Source organism: Leptonychotes weddellii, chromosome 11 (genome assembly GCF_054177405.1).
Source record: "Leptonychotes weddellii isolate Sample4059 chromosome 11, ASM5417740v2, whole genome shotgun sequence".
NCBI lineage: Eukaryota > Metazoa > Chordata > Mammalia > Carnivora > Phocidae > Leptonychotes > Leptonychotes weddellii.
Window position 1 is genome coordinate 37854662 of NC_138379.1, and position 19398 is coordinate 37874059.

General features: G+C 40.7%; 1 long non-coding RNA gene across 1 annotated transcript in view; it reads right to left on the minus strand.

Annotated features, from left to right (window-relative positions):
* Positions 1 to 59: 59 nt before the first annotated feature.
* LOC115936660 (uncharacterized) overlaps positions 60 to 19398 on the minus strand; it is a 105887-nt gene continuing 86548 nt past the window's right edge. Inside the window, exon 7 of the long non-coding RNA XR_014138679.1 lies at positions 60 to 968. This is a non-coding gene — a long non-coding RNA (uncharacterized LOC115936660). The remainder of the gene's footprint in view (positions 969 to 19398) is intronic.

The following is a 19398-nucleotide window of genomic DNA, read 5'->3' on the forward strand; positions in this document are numbered from 1 at the left end:
GTGTGTGTGTGTGTGTGTGTATACCACCTCTTCTTTATCCATTCATCTGTTGATGGACACCTTGGCTCTTTCCACAGTTTGGCTATTGTGGACATTGCTGCTATAAACATCGGGGTGCATGTGCCCCTTCAGATCACTACATGTGTATCTTTGGGGTAAATACCAGGGGTGGAATTGCTGGGTCATAGGGTAGCTCTATTCTCAACTTTTTGAGGAACCTCCATACTGTTTTCCAGAGTGGCTGTACCAGCTTGCATTCCCACCAACAGTGTAGGAGGATTCCCCTTTCTCTGCATCCTTGCCAACATCTGTTGTTTCCTGACTTGTTAACTTTAGCCATTCTGACTGGTATGAGGTGGTATCTCATTGAGGTTTTGATTTGGATTTCCCTGATGCTGAGAGATATTGAGCACTTTTTCATGTGTCTGTTGGCCACTTGGATGTCTTCTTTGGAAAAATGTCTGTTCATAGCATTCCCCTTAATGGTGTATCTACAGTCTTTCTTACATCTTTTTTTTTTTTAATTTTATTTTTAAGTAATCTCCACACTCAACATGGGCTCGAACTTACAACCCTGAGATCAAGAGTCATATGGCTCTACCGACTGAGCCAGCCAGGTGTCCCCTTCCCTATATGTATATAAACAGGTATTGTATTATAAACTAGCATTTATTTTGTATTCTTAGTTGTGTCCCACAAATAAATACAAAATAAGACAGATACAGAAGCTACTAAATGTCTAACATATCTCCGAAAGTTTTTTTTAACTAAGCAGTTGTTATTTAGCTTTGATGAGTACTGCAATCTTAGTCTGATTCTTTTTTTCTTGTATCCCTTTGAAGTTGGTGAGAAGTCATTTTTTGAGAAGACTCCTTTGATAAGATCATTTAAATGCCCTTGTTCAACATTCTTTGCTTAAAATCACAATATTTTCATCAGCTCTGTAAATAGGAAACAAGCCACTGGATCTAATGAAAAACAAGAGGTGGATTTGTACATTTAGAGAATTTCTAAAAAATATCTGGCCAGATAATTCAGACAAAAGCAAGCGTATTTAACATCCTTTTCCTGCTAAATAACCAGGATTCAATGCAGTGTTCCAGTTAACCTACCATCAGTCTTCACTACAATTTTGTTTGGACTGCTCCCAGTGACAACTCTCTAGTATGGTTTGGTGCTTTGGTAATTATATTAAATGTAAGTGCAAACTGTGAAAAATAACAAGAATCCTTATATAAATTCAAGATTTTAATACTGTCTTTTGGGAATGGGATGTATAATCATATTTGAAAGGATGACTAACATCCACTCTAATATGGACAAGACTTTAAATAAACCAAAACTATGATTTGTAACCAATAAACCTCATGGGAATGGCTGATTTTTATCCCTTAGTAACTTCTCCTTTTTACAGGTGAAAAGGTTTACATCAGATTTCCTCTCATTATAACCTCTCAAATGTTGTCTGGACCAGCAACCCACTCTCTTGAAACAAATACCAGCCAACCAGGAAACCATGAGGTTTTATTGTGCTATAAAATAGACCAGACATTTCCAAGCCTTCATAGGAATGAACCTGACTAAATTATTACTAAAAATAGTTTCAAAATAAACTGTAGGCTCCAAGTTTCTCTAACAATCAAAATTCCTTCATCCTTCATCAACCTCATTCTCAAGCTCTTTACTCTTTTGGAGCTACATTGCAAACAGTCACTCTGGCCACATATTCATAAGAAATAAGGGGTGGTAGAGGCAGACAAATGTTCCCTTCTTACCTTCTAGGTTCTTTGGCTGCCCAATAATTAAATTGATATAAATTGATATAAGATGGATTAACAGGAGAAAAACAAAATTCATACATACAAAAGCCCCATAAAAATATGGCAGCCAGGTAACTGAAGTTTATATAAGATCCTCATCTAAGGAAAGTTAAAAGGGGAAGGCAGGTCCCAGGCAGACAGAGGAGATGTTTAGAAAATAAAGATTGCCCTGTTATGCAGATAAATTTATTAAGTAAAAAGGTATCCCTACTAATAGCTCTCTTCCTGGTCCAGGCCCCTTTTCCAATGTAAATTTAGGCAATTGAGGTAAAGAGTTTTTCCTGAATCTGCTGTGTTTTGATTGCCTTTAGCTCAAAATAATCCTTATGCCAAAGAGACATATTTGCGGATGGCAAAATCTACTCCCTTTTAGGAATCACGTCTATGCAATCACCGGGGTATAATAATGGAGAAGAATGTTAGTGTCATTTCCTGAATACATTTACATTTGTCAAAATTCTGTTTCTAGTTTTTCTGTACACTACCAGACCCTAAATCATGAGCTACTTCTTCTAGTATATCATGAGCATGGAGAGAGTAAATTTTGCAAAGAATTAAACCAGATCTTCTGCTTAAAAAAGTAGATCACCTTTGATTCCATTCAGCAGATATTTATTCATTTAAAGCCTATTCTAGTTCCCGTCAAGGAATACATGTTGTGTGTGTATGTGTATGTGTGTTGCACACTCGTATGTGCTTGCAATGGGATCAGTTGTCAGCAGCCAGCAGGGAACAAGACATATACAAATAACTATGATGCAAAATGGAATACACTAAGAGATAGCCAGTTTGTAATGGGGATCAGGAAAGGTGCCATGAAATAGGTGGGATTTAAAGTTCGCCTTAAAGGTTGGGTAGGATTAGAGATGAGAGAGGAGGGCATTGCAAGGAAGAAAACAGAACATAAAATGAAGAAAGTTTTCATGGAGCCACTATTTTATCAGGACATAAAGTTGAAGAATGATACAAATGTTTAAATTATTAAGCATCTAACTAATAAAATTTAAATAAAATAAGTTAAAACAATAAATTATGAATCATTTTCTAATCCCCTATGTTTATTCCTCACAACAATCTGAAGGTAGTAATAATATTCATTTTACATATAGGTAAATTGAGGCATGGAGAGGTGAAGTATTTTGGCAAAGATTACACATCTAGTAGTTGGTAGAGAAAGGATTCAAACCCAGGCAGTGTGACTCCAAACTTCTGTTTTTCATTGTGTCAGTAATTATTAAACTGTGGTACACAAAAATCATCTAAATAACTTTCATCCAGATGGTAAAAATGCAGATTGATGAACCTCAATAATTCTGATTTAATAAACCCAAGATGGGACTGAGTTATCTGCATTTCTACGAAACACCTGAAAGGATCCTGATGGAGGAGGTCCAGAAACCACACTAGCCTGAGGTAAACCAAGGCAGTACTGAGTGAACCTAGAGCAGCCCTGAACATATTTAAATGATTAGTGTACTGAATGAACCACCAAAAAAAAAAAAAAAAATTCATTTGATCATTTGATGAAGCCTTAACTCCCAATGCAACTAACTGTATTTGGAGATAAGGCCTTTAAAGAGGTAATTAAGGTTAAGTAAGGTTGTAAGAGTAGGGCTCTGATCCATCATAAATAGTGTCCTTATAAGAAAAGGAAGAGACACCTGGGGTGTGCCTGTACAGAGAAAAGGCAAGCCAAGGAGAGAGGCCTCAAGAGAAACCAACCCTGCCAGTACCTTGATCTTGGACTTCCAGATCCAGATCATGAAAGTATACGTTTTTTTTGTTTGTTGGTTTGGTTTGTTTTTTTTTTTTTAAGTAGGCATGGAGCCCAACACGGGACTTGAACTCACAACCCTGAGATCAAGACCTGAGCTGAGACTAAGAGTCAGACACTTAACCAACTGAGCCACCCAGGTGCCCTGAAAGTATAAGGTTTTGTTGTTTAAGCTACCCAATCTGTAGTATTTTGTTACAGTAGCCCTAGTAGACTAGTAAAATGAGCTAAATTAACTTTCTGTTTCTCTTAAGCTATGTAGATTTGTTGTATATCAGAAATGGTGCCAAAGAAGATCCTTAATTATCATCACTATCATAAAAGCTCACTTCTCTATGGCATTTTATAATTTACAAAGCCCTTTCACACGCTCTGTTGCACTTGAACTTTGCAACAAGCTCTGAGGTCAGCAAGACTCAATAAGGCAATTGGACTTACAAGTTGTAGGGCTGAGTTCAGGCCTTCCAAGCCCCAAACTTAAGCTTGTTTTTGCTACACCACATGCACACACACACACACACAGCCACACACCATGAAGTATGGTTATTATGTAAAAGGCCCATCTGGGCAAATATTTTTCTTTAGCTTTAGGAAGTCAATAGCTTCACCCCTATTTCCTAGTTAAGCAAGATATGGTTTCAGGAATTCAAGAGACGTACCCAAATATTAATAGCAAGATGAGCTCAAAATACTGTAGAGATTCCTAATGTCTAGTTCTCTTCTCAAACAATTGACTAGGCAGTAACAAAATTCTCCCATTCATATGGACTAAGATTATGCCTATGATTCTTCAGGGTGCACACTTTTGAGTGGTTTTCTAGTAATAGGAATAGGTTTGCTCGAGATGCCAAGTGATTAAGTTTGCAGAATGCCAGACTGTACAATGGGCTACAGCTTAAGTAATAAGAGAAACTGTAATGGGAGGGGTAGTGAAAGAGCAGTTAAAGATAGAGGAAGTGATTCCTTTACTTTCATTTTCTCTCCTTTTGCTAACACTTCCTTTTTTTCAGGTAGCAAAATAATAAAGAAATCATCAACTGGTATTTGCAGACAACAATGTCAACACCGTATGAGCAATTTCTAGAGACCCAGTACAGGAAGGTAGATTCTAAGTCTACATTTTCCTATTAGTTAAGGTCTCATTTCCCCAGCAACACTGTGTTAGTTTTTGTCCTCTGAGAAGCAGACACCAAGATGGAATTAGACACATGAGGGACTTATTCGGGGGGAAATGCCTGTGAAGGATGAAGAAGAGAAAGTCAGAGAAAGCAGGGAGAGCCTTCCGGTGGTGATTCCAGTCTGACACCAGTGGGAGAGAGCAGGAAGGAAAGAAGATTCGGTAGAAAGAGCTTTACACTATAGCACAGTTCTAAGTTTCAACCAGGCCAATAGCGAGTCCTTGAGCTGAAGTCACCTGTTAAAGGAGTCCCTGCCTCCCAAAAATGGGCTTCCATTAGAAGCCCTGCCATGCTGTCATTGGCTCGGGGAAGCCCAAGGGAAGTGTTAGCTCAGTGCAGAAACAGGGATGGGTCTGGAGGGTAGGGTTAGGTCCAATGGTCACCTTTGCTCCCCACGACAGTTTGAGTGGCACATTTTTGTGGTTGCCACAGCCCACCCTGTGCTATGGAGAAATCTGCTTCTCTATACAGATTTAGAGAACAGATCCTCCATGATTCCTATGGGCCTTTCCTCCTGCGAGAAAATTTAGAAGAAGGAAGTTAGTGAGATGAATCAGAGCCCCCACTGCTGCAGTTGGTCTTGGGACTACAACTGGTGCTCATCCTCTCCCTCCTCTATTGTCCACTGTCAAGTCCCATCACCCTTAGCTGCCACTTCGGCAAGCCAGATAGCTTACCTCATTGTGTGACCCAAACCTTCATTTCTTTTTTTTTTTAAGATTTTATTTATTCATTTATTTATTTGAGAGAGAGAGTATGGGGAGGAGCAGAGGGAGAGGGACAAGCAGACTCCGCACTGAGCACAGATCCTGACACGGGGCTGGATCCCACGACCACGAGATCATCTGAGCTGAAATCAAGAGTCAGATGCTCAACTGACTGAGCTACCAAGGCACCCCCAAACCTTCATTTCTGATGAGCCTCAGTTCTTGGGAATCATACCCTGTTCAAGTTGGTGTTGCTGTCCATATCCATTCACAGTTATAGTGGATCAAGGGAGTCCAGGAGGCTTCTAAGTAGGTCTCCTAAGTTCCAAACATATTCCTGTACCTGTTGTGTAGAAGCAGCGCTATCTTCTCCTGATGATCAGGGTTGATTACCCCTCAAAACGGTGACTCCTCTTCTCACCTGTCGGTCTCTGGACACAAGCAGTCCAAAGTACCCTGGCAGTATCCACAGCTTATAGTTCAGTGAGACATTTACTCTATCCCCTGACAAGAGCACAATGCTTCTGGGGACAAGAATGGCCAGAATTGCAGGTACGGGAAACAAAATCTCCCAGTGAATTTTGGGAGTGATGGTAAGTGGGAACATTCTTGATTCTACCCCTCGGTGTCCATTGTCTTCTTCCTACTGGGACCATACACGGGTCTCTGATTTAGCCCAGATCCCCATTTCAGCTGTTGCAGTTGTAACAACACCCCTCCCCCAGCTCATACTGATGGGTTTATATGGGCAAGGAGGACAGGGTTCTCATATGACCAGCAAGGAAGGAGGAAAAGCCTGAGGAAGGATGGCACTGCATCCTTTCAGAGTACTGATTCTGAACTGGTGTTTCAGCTGGGCCTTTAGAAGGTTATTCCAGTGTTATGCTTCAAAATGATGCAGGATATGGTGATATGATATGATATGATATGATATGATATGATATGATATGATGATATATGATAGTGCATCCCCATGGTCTTGAATCCAGTCCTGCATCTCCTTCATAGTGAAGTACATCACCTGTTCAGATGTTTTATTGTGTGGGATTCTATACACGTGGATCAGGCATTCTGTAAGCCCCTGGATCGTGGTGCTGGCTGAGTCACTGTAATCGGGAAAAACAAGACTGTACCCAGCGTATGTAACTATGCCTGTGAGGAAAGCCCACTAGTTCTTGTAGCTGACTTTCTATCACTTAACCAGTTGGCCTCATTAAGAAATAATGCTATGGGTCTCTGTTGCTGACAGGCTTGGACATTCATAAGCAGCAGAAGCTAGATCAGCTTTGGTAATGGGATGTCCATACTATCGGACTCATGCATAGCCTGTCTCTGCCACCTTGCAACTTTGTCCATGTGCCATCATGGCTGCTCCAGGGTGGCCAGTGACAAAGGCTGGCCTATGCCTATGTCCACTGATCTAGTTATTTATTTACTTGGTTATTTACAGTACCTCTTCATGGTGGATGCTTTCTGTTGAGCTATAATGTGTGATGCAAACTCTTCATTTTCATCTATATGCCTCTTTCTTCTTGTTTCCAGTTTTCTAATTCTTTTCTTTCCGGGCCACTTCCCATATCTGTGTATACTGGACCACGTTTCATTCCACAAAACACGGGTGACTAGGTGCACCTTTCACAGCTCCACCCATTGGGAAGATTTTTCCCTCTCTCTATCTCCATGAATGTGGCTATAATGCAGCACAGTCCATTCTCATCTTGTACCCACATATTGAACAGACCTATCCATAAATCAAGCTTGGGCTTTCCCTTCTCCTTCAGTTGGTCTTACAGGAACCCTCAAAGGGTCACAAGAGCAAGCTGAGACAGGGTGCAGCTGCAGCAGTTATGAGCAACATGCAGGTCTGAGCTACCTACTCGTGTAGTTTACTGTGTCCTCTGCCCTGCTCGGGCTCAATCCCAGAGGTAACATTTCCATATTACCATGGACTGCTGCTTGGCCTATCTGACTTTATGAGTTGACATATCTGACAGAACCCAGCTCATAATGGGCAGCTCTGGACCCATGGTCACTTGGTGCCCCATGAAGCATTCTGCCTCTGCTAGCCCTAATGACTCACCAAGAGCTGTTTCTCAAAAGGCATATAATTCTATGCTACAAATAGCTTGTTCTTGCTCCAGAATTAGGTTTGCCATAAGACACTGTATCTTTTCGCACCACAGACACCTCCAACACCGTAAGATCTGCTGGATTGTATGACCCAAGTAGTGGGGTTATTTGCACTGTCGCATGGACCTCCCCACTCAAAGCTGGCAGCTTTCTGTGTCGCTCGGTATATGGACCATTTATAAATATGGAATGTGTTGCTTCTAGAACCCAAACAGCCCTACCAGGAATGATGTTTCCTTCTTTGTAGTGGCAAATGCAAGATGCAACAATATTCTTTTACTTGAAGAAGATATCTTGTTATGCTTCTGGACTAAAACTTCACTAAAGTGCCAGACCCCTGAATCTCCATAGGATTTATCTCCAACCCGAAGGAACACTGTGTCTTACTGAGCCCTTGAGCATACCAGTCACTTCTTGCTCATCCTAAACAATGAGCATAATGCCATCAATGTAATGCATCAGTGGGCTCTGCTGTGGGATGTCCAGGCAGTCCAGATCTCTTCGAAGTACAGGAGAGTAAATGCAGCCCTCAGGCAAAAGCTTAAACGAATATTGTTGTCTGTCCTGCAGGAGTGTGAACTGTTTCTGAATCTGTTTTCTAATTGGGATAGAAAAGAATGTATTTACCATATAGATTGCACATACCATGAGTCTGAAGCTTTATTAATATACTCTATTACACAATGTCCAGCAAATCAGCTGCAATTAGGGCTACTGATTGCTTAACCCCGAACTCCTAAAAGGCAGACTGGGTATGCAGCCTTATCTATTTTTGTATCTAGAGCAACTAGGACAGTACCTAGCACTTAACAGACATTCTTTAAGTATTTTATAAATAAATTAATAAATTGGGAATGAAATTCAAGAATATGGTTACTCAGGTTCATGTATGAACTGACCCCCTAACTCTTTGGGTCATTACGAGGACTAAATGAGCTCCCTACCAAATGTTTACAACAGCGCCTGGCACCTAAAAAGCACTCAGTGTATCTTATTTTAATTTTATTTTCCAGGTCATAGAGAACTATCAGATGATAGATGTGACATCAGGCTAACTCCTTGACCAGAGTTTTAAGTGAAATGTGAGATATGTGAATTGCCCTTTAAAGCGAGAATGCCTAGAATATTTTTCCTGCGGGTGTGAGGTTTCCAAGGAAGACACAAAAGAAAATGACTGTAAAGCTGGGAAGAAATAATTACTTATAGAAATAGACATTTATCCTAATGGGAAGAAATGGTGGTTTCTGTGTGCCAATGCATTACCAGTGTTGCTATAATTTCATGAAATCTTGAAGTTGGGATGCTTGACAAGTGCTTCTCACTAATAATAAAGGGAAACATGATCTTGAAATAAAATGAATAAATGCATTTGTGCCTAACAGCCATCTCACAAAAAACAAATTTTTCTGCTACCTAAACGTCTGTTTCTATATATTAAAAATATATGGGGGTGCCTGGGTGGCTCAGTTGGTTAAGCGACTGCCTTCGGCTCAGGTCATGATCCCAGGGTCCTGGGATGGAGCCCCGCATCGGGCTCCCTGCTTGACAGGGGGCCTGCTTCTCCCTCTCCCTCTGCCCCTTCCACTGCTAGTGCTCTCCTGCTCTCTCTCTGCCAAATAAATAAACAAAATCTTTAAAAAAATAAATTAATTAAAAATATATATATATTCACATTTTTCATCTCTCTGAAATAGGTTAGTGAAGGGGTGACTGGCTGGCTCAGTCGGTAGACTATGTGACCCTTGATCTCGGGGTTGTGAGTTCAAGCCCCACGTTGGACATAGAGCCTTTTTTTTTTTTTTTTTTTTAGATTATATTTATTTATTTGTCAGAGAGAGAGAGAGAGACCACAAGCTGGGGGAGCACACACGCACACCCCTAGTCTTGTTAGGACAAAAACTGTTCTTGCATATTACTGTGATGGAGACAACTTAAAGCTATTACCCTCGGGCATTAGCTTAGTAGTCAAATTGTCAATGATCTCGATGATTCTCAGGGAACTGCCAAGTCTCATTACACTTTCCCAACAACTGTCACAGTGAGAGCTATCTCTGAGAAGGGATCCACACTGGCTACTTTGAAGAAAGCTAGGCAAAGGGTGTCAGGCAAAATCTAACCAGGGCTCCTTTCATCTACAAAAAGAGCTTGGCCACTAGGACAAGTGTCCGGTACCCACTCTCTGTAATCAATATGCCATCTCACAGCTGGGCTTAGAAGACCTGGAAACGTAGGAAGTCGCTCTGTTGTTTTCTTGCCAGTAACACAGGCTTCCAACACAGAATAGCCAGACTAAATTTATTCCACCAGTGAGTCAGTGGCTTGTTAGCACTTTTGGCATCCATATGGTTTGAGACAAAGGCTAGACCCGGGGTAACTCCCAAGTGTCACCAGGGGAAAGTCTCTTTTGCAGAGGGACTCTAGTCTACTGGGCTAGGGGCCAGGGCCCGGGTTTCTTTCGCAACCTCCCAGCACTGCTATGGCCTTTCCTATAACCCTTGTAAGTCGAGTCACCTGAGAGGCCAAGAGTTAAACTAGTTGTACAGCCTGAATGGTGGAGGTTGGAAGTAAATCCTAATGGACCAATAGCCTGGATCGGTTTCATGAATAAACAGAGGAGTTCAGGCGTGGGACCCTATAAAGTTAAGTCAATATTAGTTATAGAGGAAATCCTATTTGTTCTTCCTTCTGTTATAGTTGGATTTATAAAAGAACTCAAGTAGAGCTTTTTGCTGTGTTATAATGCTAAAAACACCATTTAAAACACACACACACACATACACCCACACCCTAACCAAGAATGTTTGTAACCAAATAGGACATCACTGTTGTCTTTGCTATTAGGTACATGAGAATTAAAAGTATTTTGCCAATATTCTTCAGATATAAAACCTTAAATGTCTGTATTTATGAAATGGGAAATACTCATCTAGGTTCTGATGCCATGTAGTAACCTTACCATAATTATTAAGATAAAGATAAGTGATTGCTATTAAAACCCTTTAGTTCTGCTTATTTGGCACAAATTGCTCCCAGTACGTATTGCTAGACTACTAGAAAAAAAGGTCTGAGTAATCCAGCATTGAAACTTCTAGTGTGGGGCGCCTGGGTGGCTCAGTCGTTAAGCATCTGCCTTGATCCCAGATCCTGGGATGGAGCCCCGCTTCGGGCTCCGTGCTCCGCAGGAAGCCTGCTTCTCCCTCTCCCACTCCCCCTGCTTGTGTTCCTGCTCTCGCTCTCTCTCTTTCAAATAAATAAATAAAATCTTAAAAAAAAAAAAAAAAGAAACTTCTAGGGTACTAGGACAATGATTTCTAACCCCTTTGAAGTTGTGACAACCTTTCTTATTTGTGTGATTTCATAACTATCCTGCCTGTTATGCTGTTCACCACACCCTCAAGAAAAAATTATTAATCTATTATATGGAATTTTTTAAAAAACTGCTTAGATAAATTTAGATTTATCTTACTTCGCTTCAGGGTTTTATTTTGTTGTTGATTTTTTTTTTTAAAGATTTTATTTATTTATTTGACAGAGACACAGCGAGAGAGGGAACACAAGCAGGGGGAGTGGGAGAGGAAGAAGCAGGCTTCCTGCTGAGCAGGGAGCCCGATGCGGGGCTCGATCCCAGGACCCCGGGATCATGACCTGAGCCGAAGGCAGACACTTAACGACTGAGCCACCCAGGCGCCCCTGTTGTTTTCTTAATATATCATTTCCTCTTCTCTGAAGCCTGAGCATCCCTAAAGCGTGGGCTAGAATTAACCTCTCCACTTGCTGGATTCCTTTAGCTTTTCATATAAATCCATATTACAGTATTTGAACATTGTATCTTTGTTAGTTAATTTTAAATCTGTCTCCCCGGCTTAAATGCAAAGACCATGTCATATTCATCTTTTTTTCCCAGAGTTTCTTTTTTTTTTTTTAAGATTTTATTTATTTATTTATTTGAGATAGAGAGTGAGAGCAAGAGCACAAGCCAGGAAACCGGGAGAGGGAGAAGCAGGCTCCCCACTGAGCCCTGATCCGGGACTCAACCCCAGGACCCTGGGATCATGACCTGAGCTGAAGGCAGATGCTTAACCGACTGAGCCACTCAGGTGCCCCTTTTACCAGAATTTCTAGCACAATTCTTAATACAGAGGAAAATTCAATAAATGTTAGTTGAATGAATTAATGAATGAATGAACAGTGGCCTTGAGGCAGAAAAATACCCAGCATGTCAAAAATAGAAAACAGAGAATCATTATTCTAGTAGTTTAAACATGGACCCATGTAAGATCCTCTGTTCTAGAACTCAAATCCAGTTAAGAGCATGGACGTGAAACGCTTTATAAACTGTGAAATCCTACACGAATATGAGCAAATATCCCTGTTACTTATTATTCAGCAGCCCTCAGGGAATAGTTTTCGAATTTGTGAATCAACAGTCTGTGAAAACAGGAATGAAGTTGGCTTGTTGGAAGAGGAGGACCATAAAAGAGTAAATGAAGCAAGTTGACAAGATGTTGTCCCCTAATACAATGGGAGTCCAGTTTTGGAAAACGGGGTCTTGCTGAAGTCTTTCTCAATTATTCATTTCTGTGTCTTGGTTTATAAAGACCATTTCTTTTTTTTCTTTTTTTAAGATTTTATTTATTTATTTGACAGAGAGAGACACAGCGAGAGAGGGAACACAAGCAGGGGGAGTGGGAGAGGGAGAAGCAGACTCCCCGCCGAGCAGGGAGCCGGATGCAGGGCTCGATCCCAGGACCCTGGGATCATGACCGGAGCCGAAGGCAGACGCTTAACGACTGAGCCACTCAGGCGCCCCTATAAAGACCATTTCTTTAGATGCTTAGGACTTGGATAATTCCACACAGCATTCCCAGAAATACGTGTTACCAGGTACAAAATATACAGGCTTGATTGGTCAAGGAAATGTGTTACATTTGGATAACTCTGTTGAGATACTAAAATAACTGACGCATTTTGAAGTGACCATTGGTAGTAAGCTTCAGTGGTTTTGGAAGAAGCAATAAAAATATCAAGGCAATTTGACAAGCTACTATGGTTCAAATAGATGTTAGTGGTAGCCAAAGTTCACAATTGTGTCAATGAAGCTGGATTCCATTAAGTCAATCAGTAACCAAAGAAATAGTTAATTGAGATACGATCACAAACCAGAAAAACAGGATAAATTAAAGAAGAGGAATAATCACATTGCTCGATAGTCACATGCTATCAGACAGCAGAATCTGATGTCTCGAAGATAAAGCAGGCAGGTTTTAAAAATGGAAAAGGAGGCCATGGGCCAGGTTGTAATTCCATAAAAGCAGTCAAATGAGAATTTTTCTGAAAAGCAGATGATGTCCTCACAGAAGGGAATTGCCTAAAAACATCTAGAACATAGCTCCTATGCTACAAGAATAATCTGCCCAAGGTCAAACAGGTAAGTTGTAAAGTGGGTTTTCAAAACCAGGTTGAATGACACCAAAGCCCTTGTCTACTTTCTGCTGGATAGGGATAACCAAGCTAGGCATCAAGCTGCTACTCTGTTGTTCCTCACCACCTTTTCTGAGTCCAGTTTCAGAAAGGTCATGATGAGCAGCACCGGTAAGCAGGAAGTTTTCAGCTTGTCCAGTTCACCTGCTAAGACTTTATATTTAAAAAAAAAAAAAAAAGCCAGGAATTAAAGAGGTTGAGAATGAGCTCAAATCAAGGAAGTTCTGAAGCAGCTAATCTATTTCTGAGTTAACAACAAATCCTAGTGTATATTAAGTTCTTACTTCTGTATTTTCCGGGGGTGAGAGAAAAATACCAATTTATTCATTCTTCTGTTTAATGAGCAATTATTGAGTGCATACCATGTGCCAAGCACTGAAGATCCAGAGGCCAATAGAAAAAGGTTTCTGCTATTAAGAAGTGCATAGGTGAGGAAGGAAGTGGGTGGTAGAGACAGACAAGTGAATGATTACAGTACAATGTGCATTGATATTACGAACTAAATAGGTAATAAAAAGTAATAAATATAGGGACAGTACATTGGGGGGAAGTACCTCTTCCCAAATCCTGATGTTTCCTTCCTGGTGGAAGGAAACCTTCCTCCACCCCTCAACTCTTTTCTCTCAGGAGAGGAGAATTTACTTTGATTGATGAGTATGAAAAAAAGTGGGCATGCCGAGGTCAGCCCCCTGTTTATTCTCTTTCTCTCCTTGCAGCCAGCCTGCCTGTAAAGAAGCCTGTGCTTCCATCCATGTCCTACGTTTCCCTGAAACAGGCCCTATGCAAGGAAGGCTGCAGAAGTCCCGCACCATCTGTGACTAAGGGTTCGTTCTTAGAAATACTTCTTGTTCAGAGATACAAATCACATTCTCCAACATTAGTTTCAACCAAAATAAAGGTTATATCTCAAGAGGCAATATAGCATCGTGGTTATAGGTGTGTAGACACCAGAGCCAAACTGGTTAATACCCCAGATTTGCCACTCAATATAACCATGTGACTTTGGGCAAGTCACTCAACTTCCCTGTGCTTCAATTTCTCCATCTACAAAATGGGACTGAGGGTCTCTACTCACAGAGTTGTCATGAAGATTTAGGTCGTACATATAAAGCACCTGGAACAGTGCCTGTTACAAAATAAGTGCTCTCAAAGTTTGAACTGTTATTACTACTATCATTACTATTTTTGACTCCATCTGTCTTAATCTTTTTTTTCTCAATTTGTTGAAAACTTGGGTAGGAAGGAGAAGTGCTATATTGGGACTCTCCAACTCTCACTTTTAACAGTTACAAAGTTCTTGGAGTCACTACCCTTTTGTTTACAGTTCTTTGTGTCCTTACTGGATGAAATCTGGAAGATTCTATCAGTGAATTCCAAATGCCAGGCCAAGCATCTCAGACATTAGCCCAAATTGGTATTGAGGTTGACAGAGCTAATTAGTTGGGTCAGATTTTTCAGCCCCTGCTTTCTGATTTTCCTTTTAAGGACAGTCTCCCTTTTCAATCAGACTGACTCGATGGATTAAGGCAGGCAGGCAGTTCCTTACCTGATTCTCCAGGCTACTCCCATGTCTCACAGGTTTCCTGCACATTCTGGGGAATCCCTTCTTGCTCTGCCCTCTGCATGTTCTACCCTGGTTTTTGCAAAGCCCTCCTAGAAAATGAAGGCTCTTTTCTACCTAGTCACAAGGATTCTTTCCCTGGATTCAGGCCTTTTCTAAGGAGTTTAATGGGGGAAATGGACAGGTAGGTAAAAATAATTGGAATACAATGTGTTAGGAACAGTTATAGAGCTATCTGAATGGAACCACAGTAGTACACCAGTCAGCACAGGAAACAGATGGCATACTTAAAAGGAGTGATTAAAGAAAGTTTAATAAGGGACTTATTTACAAAGGTAGAGGCAGAGTTAGGGATAATTAAGCATCGACACTGAGAAACTGCCCCTACCCGTAGGCCTGAAGAGGCCGAGGAAAGGAGCTACCACCAAAATCCAGAAAGAAAGCTCTAGCTACAAGAAGGTCTACCCAACAGGAACTCTTTGAGTAGATGAATGCAACCCCTGCAAACCCAAGGCCCAAGAGGAAGAGAGTTAGGGAAATATTACTGTCATCTCGATATCTTCTGTGCCCTCTGAACTTCTTCTAGGGCCTCCCATTATTCAAGTCCACCAAAAAGTCAGAGGGCGAGAAAATTGGGTTAATGTTGTCCAAAGAGGTGAGCTTCCAATGGCATAGGGCAGGTAGAGAATGATGGACAGGGAATCTATAGGGGCAAACAAAGAACATAGCCCAGCACATAGAGGTACTAATATTTCCGGAGAACTTCAAAGATGACCTTTTAAAGAAGGTAATATCTGAGCTACCTCCTGAATGGTAAGTAGGGGTTTACCAAGTGGAGACATGAGTAACGACATTCCAGGTAAAGAGCATGTTAAATAGCTCATAGATATAAAAAGAGCATGCACAGTATATTTAGGCAAGCAGTCCCATTTAGCAGAAGGACACAATACTTGCGGAGAGATGGGCCGTAAAAGAAAATCCAGGACTGGATTATAAAAGTTCTTAAGTGCTATGTTAAAATTATTGGACTCATTCCTATAGTTAATGAGAATCCATTCGAGACTTTCAGAGACAGAGAGAGAGAGTGGCATGAGCATATTTAAGTTAGAAAAAGATAACTTTAATGGCAGTATAGAGAATAGACTAGCATAGTGAGAGACCAGAAGCAGCATGATCGTATTAGCAGTCTTTCCAATAGTCAGGCAAGAATGGCACTAAAGCCGGGGCAGTGATGATGAAGTGAAAATTCTGGATCTATTCCGAAGATAAAATTAACAGAACTTGATGACCTAAGGACTATGATGAATGCCAGCAAAGACAGGATCTAGATTTCTAGTCTGAAAAACCACATAGATGGTGGTAGTACTAAGGATGGGAGAAAATTCAAGAAGACTGGACAACATAGAGTTCAGCTTTATCCATACTGAGTCTGCTATGCCTGTGGAATTCTAGTGGTAAAATGTCTAGTTGCCAATGGATAAAAGATGGCCGGGACTCTGGAGAGGGACTGAGGAGCCAGACAGACACTCTGAGGAACAACAATTTACTTTTTGTAGCCTATGTAAAATATAGCCACCAATTTTTTTTTTTAACCTCTGTAACTAACAAAAGAAAAAAAAGAAAATGTGACTCATTGTATAATGAAATCAACCACAGTGAGAGTCAAATAATCCATTGCTGACGCTCCTTGCCTTGGGAAGGGTTTTTCATTTGTTCGCAAGTAAAAGAAACTCAGAACTCGGAACCACATGGTAGTTCATGAGTGTTCTTTAAAAAACAAACAACCTAGTGACCCTAAGTTTTGCAAAGACTGAGTGCCATTTGCTCCTTAAATTTAAGCTCATTTATTTTGTAAATAAACTCCAACTTTCCCATAGCAGCTTCATTTTATTATATAAACTCACATCTCAGTGACATGCAATTATTCTTCAACTGAGGCATTTGGTAATACCCTGTCCAGAAAAGTGCTTCCCCTCATAGTAGGTACATAATAAATATTTATTGGATGAATGGATAGTAGACACATGGATAAATGAAGGCAACAGATTATATTAAAATAATGAGGATTCTGGGGTAGCCTGGGTGGCTCAGTCGTTAAGCGTCTGTCTTTGGCTCAGGTCATGATCCCAGGGTCCTGGGATCGAGCCCCGCATCGGGCTCCCCGCTCCATGGGAAGACTGCTTCTCCCTCTCCCACTTCCCCTGCTTGTGTTCCCTCTCTCGCTGTGTCTCTCTCTGTCAAATAAATAAAATCTTTAAAATAAATAAATAAATAAAATAATGATTCTGTTAGGAGTTTAATATACATACATAAGTATGTAAAAAATATGATCAAGAGAGAATTAGAAACTGTCTGGTTTTGCTTCATCAGTGGAAGAAAGCCAGAATTAGACAACTTTTTATTTTATTTTTTCTTCCTTATGTCCAGCTGCCTCAACCACCTTACTTAAGAACTGAAATACCTTTCTTCCAGTTTTTTTGCTATGTTATATGATCATAGGTACAGGGTCTCTCAACTTTACTTCTTTTACTTTACTTCTTTGGTATGGTTCCCAGCATAATTATTTAAAAATATTAGATAGGGGCGCCTGGGTGGCTCAGTCGTTAAGTATCTGCCTTCGGCTCAGGTCATGATCCCAGGGTCCTGGGATCGAGCCCCGTATCGGGCTCCCCGCTCCACGGGAAGACTGCTTCTCCCTCTCCCAATCCCCCTCTTTGTGTTCCCTCTCTCGCTGTGTCTCCCTCTGTCAAATAAATAAAATCTTAAAAAAAAAAAAAATTAGACATGTAGTTCTAATTATCTGAAACCAATGGAAGTCTACCATTAATAGTAGAAAGAGTCAACTGATTTTGACTCCAAATTTATACATGATCAATAGGTGTCTTTTTTTTAAAAGATTTTATTTATTCATTTGAGAGAGAGACAGACAGAGCAAGAGCAGGGGAGAGAGGCAGAGACAGAGGGAGCAGACCCCCCGCTGAGCTGGGAGCCCAACGTGGGGCTCGATCCCAGGATCCTGGAATCACAACCTGAGCTGAAGGCAGACGCTTAACCATCTAAGCCACCCAGGCGCCCCAATAGGTGTTTTAATATACCTGTTGAAAATTATAAAATTATTGACTAGACTCTATTTTGTTAAAATCCTCTTTTCAAAAAATAAAAATTAAAAATTAAAAAATTAAAAAAATAAAATCCTCTTTTCAAAATTTTATTCAAAAAAGCTTTAGAAAAAAACGTTCTACTTTGGTGGTTGCCCTTGCGAAATGTGGAGTGAGTCATTAATACACTGGGTAACCATGTCCCCTTTCTACCGCCATTTTAATGTAGTTTCTTTGTCTTCCATGGGCACTTATCAACACTACCTTTTACCACTCAGCCACCCAGCCGATGTCACAAGTGGAAAGATTTTTCTCCAACTGCTTCCTCTCTAAAGAATGCGGTCTAGGGGCGCCTGGGTGGCTCAGTCGTTAAGCGTCTGCCTTTGGCTTGGGTCGTGATCCCAGGGTCCTGGGATCAAGCCCCGCATGGGGCTCCCTGCTCCTCGGGAAGCCTGCTTCTCCCTCTCTCACTCCCCCTGCTTGTGTTCCTGCTTTCACTATCTCTTTCTCTGTCAAATAAATAAAATCTTGAAGGAAAAAAAAAAAGAATGCTGTCTAAAGAGGACTGGACCTCAAGGTAAATCATGATCCAGCCCAGGCTCCCACAGATCATATGATCTCAAGGTAATCAGAGCCTACCTCCAAATGACTGAGTTAAAGGTAACGGGAAACTTCCGAGGTGCTGCATGTGCTTAACAAACTTAACCTTTCGTTGAATTTTTAAAATACGTGTGTTTTATTTATGTCTCTCTCCTAAAAGGTACAGTCCCTGTCCTGTCATCTGTCTTTTTCTCAGCACATAGCACAATATCAGCTGCCAGGAGATTGAATTAAGAAATTGCCCCATATGGGGGCGCCTGGGTGGCTCAGACGGTTAAGCGTCTGCCTTCGGCTCAGGTCATGATCCCAGGGTCCTGGGATCGAGCTCCACATTGGGCTCCTGGCTCAGTGGGGAGCCTGCTTCTCCCTCTCCCTCTGCCTCTCCCCCAGCTCATGCTCTCTCTCTCTGTCTGTATCTCTGTGTCTCAAATGAATAAACAAAATCTTGGGAAAAAAAATCTGTTATATTTATAAAAAAAGAAAGAAAGAAAGAAAGAAATTGCCCCATATATAATTTTCCCTTCTAATTTTTTTGTATTAACCAATTTTTCTTTCATGAATATAAGTTGCTTATATAATAAAAATAATTAAAAGTCCAATATTTTGTTTGTTTTTAATGTGTGTATTTTATGTAGATCTTGATATTATACATAGTGTGTGTGTGTATATATGTGGTCATAGTATATATATATATATATATATATATATATAGTCATAACTGAAACAAAATAAGAAATTAGCTTCACATGGACTTGTGAACCTGTCCATAATACTATTTCAACACCTTAGGATAATTTGTTAGTTTCAACGCAGAATATTTAGATACTGAATGTGTGTTATTCTAGAAGATGGGGAGCAAAAACTGAAATGATTCTTGGTTGTTTTCTTATGACACAACTGGGTGAAAAGCAGAACTACGTGGAAGTTTCATAATAAAACTCCAGACCACATTAGGCTTGTCTACTGTCAAGTTTTGTTACATTCTCTCTAACTCAACCTAGACTCCCTGAGGTTGGCAAACAGGGCAAAGTTTGAGTCAAAACCACACC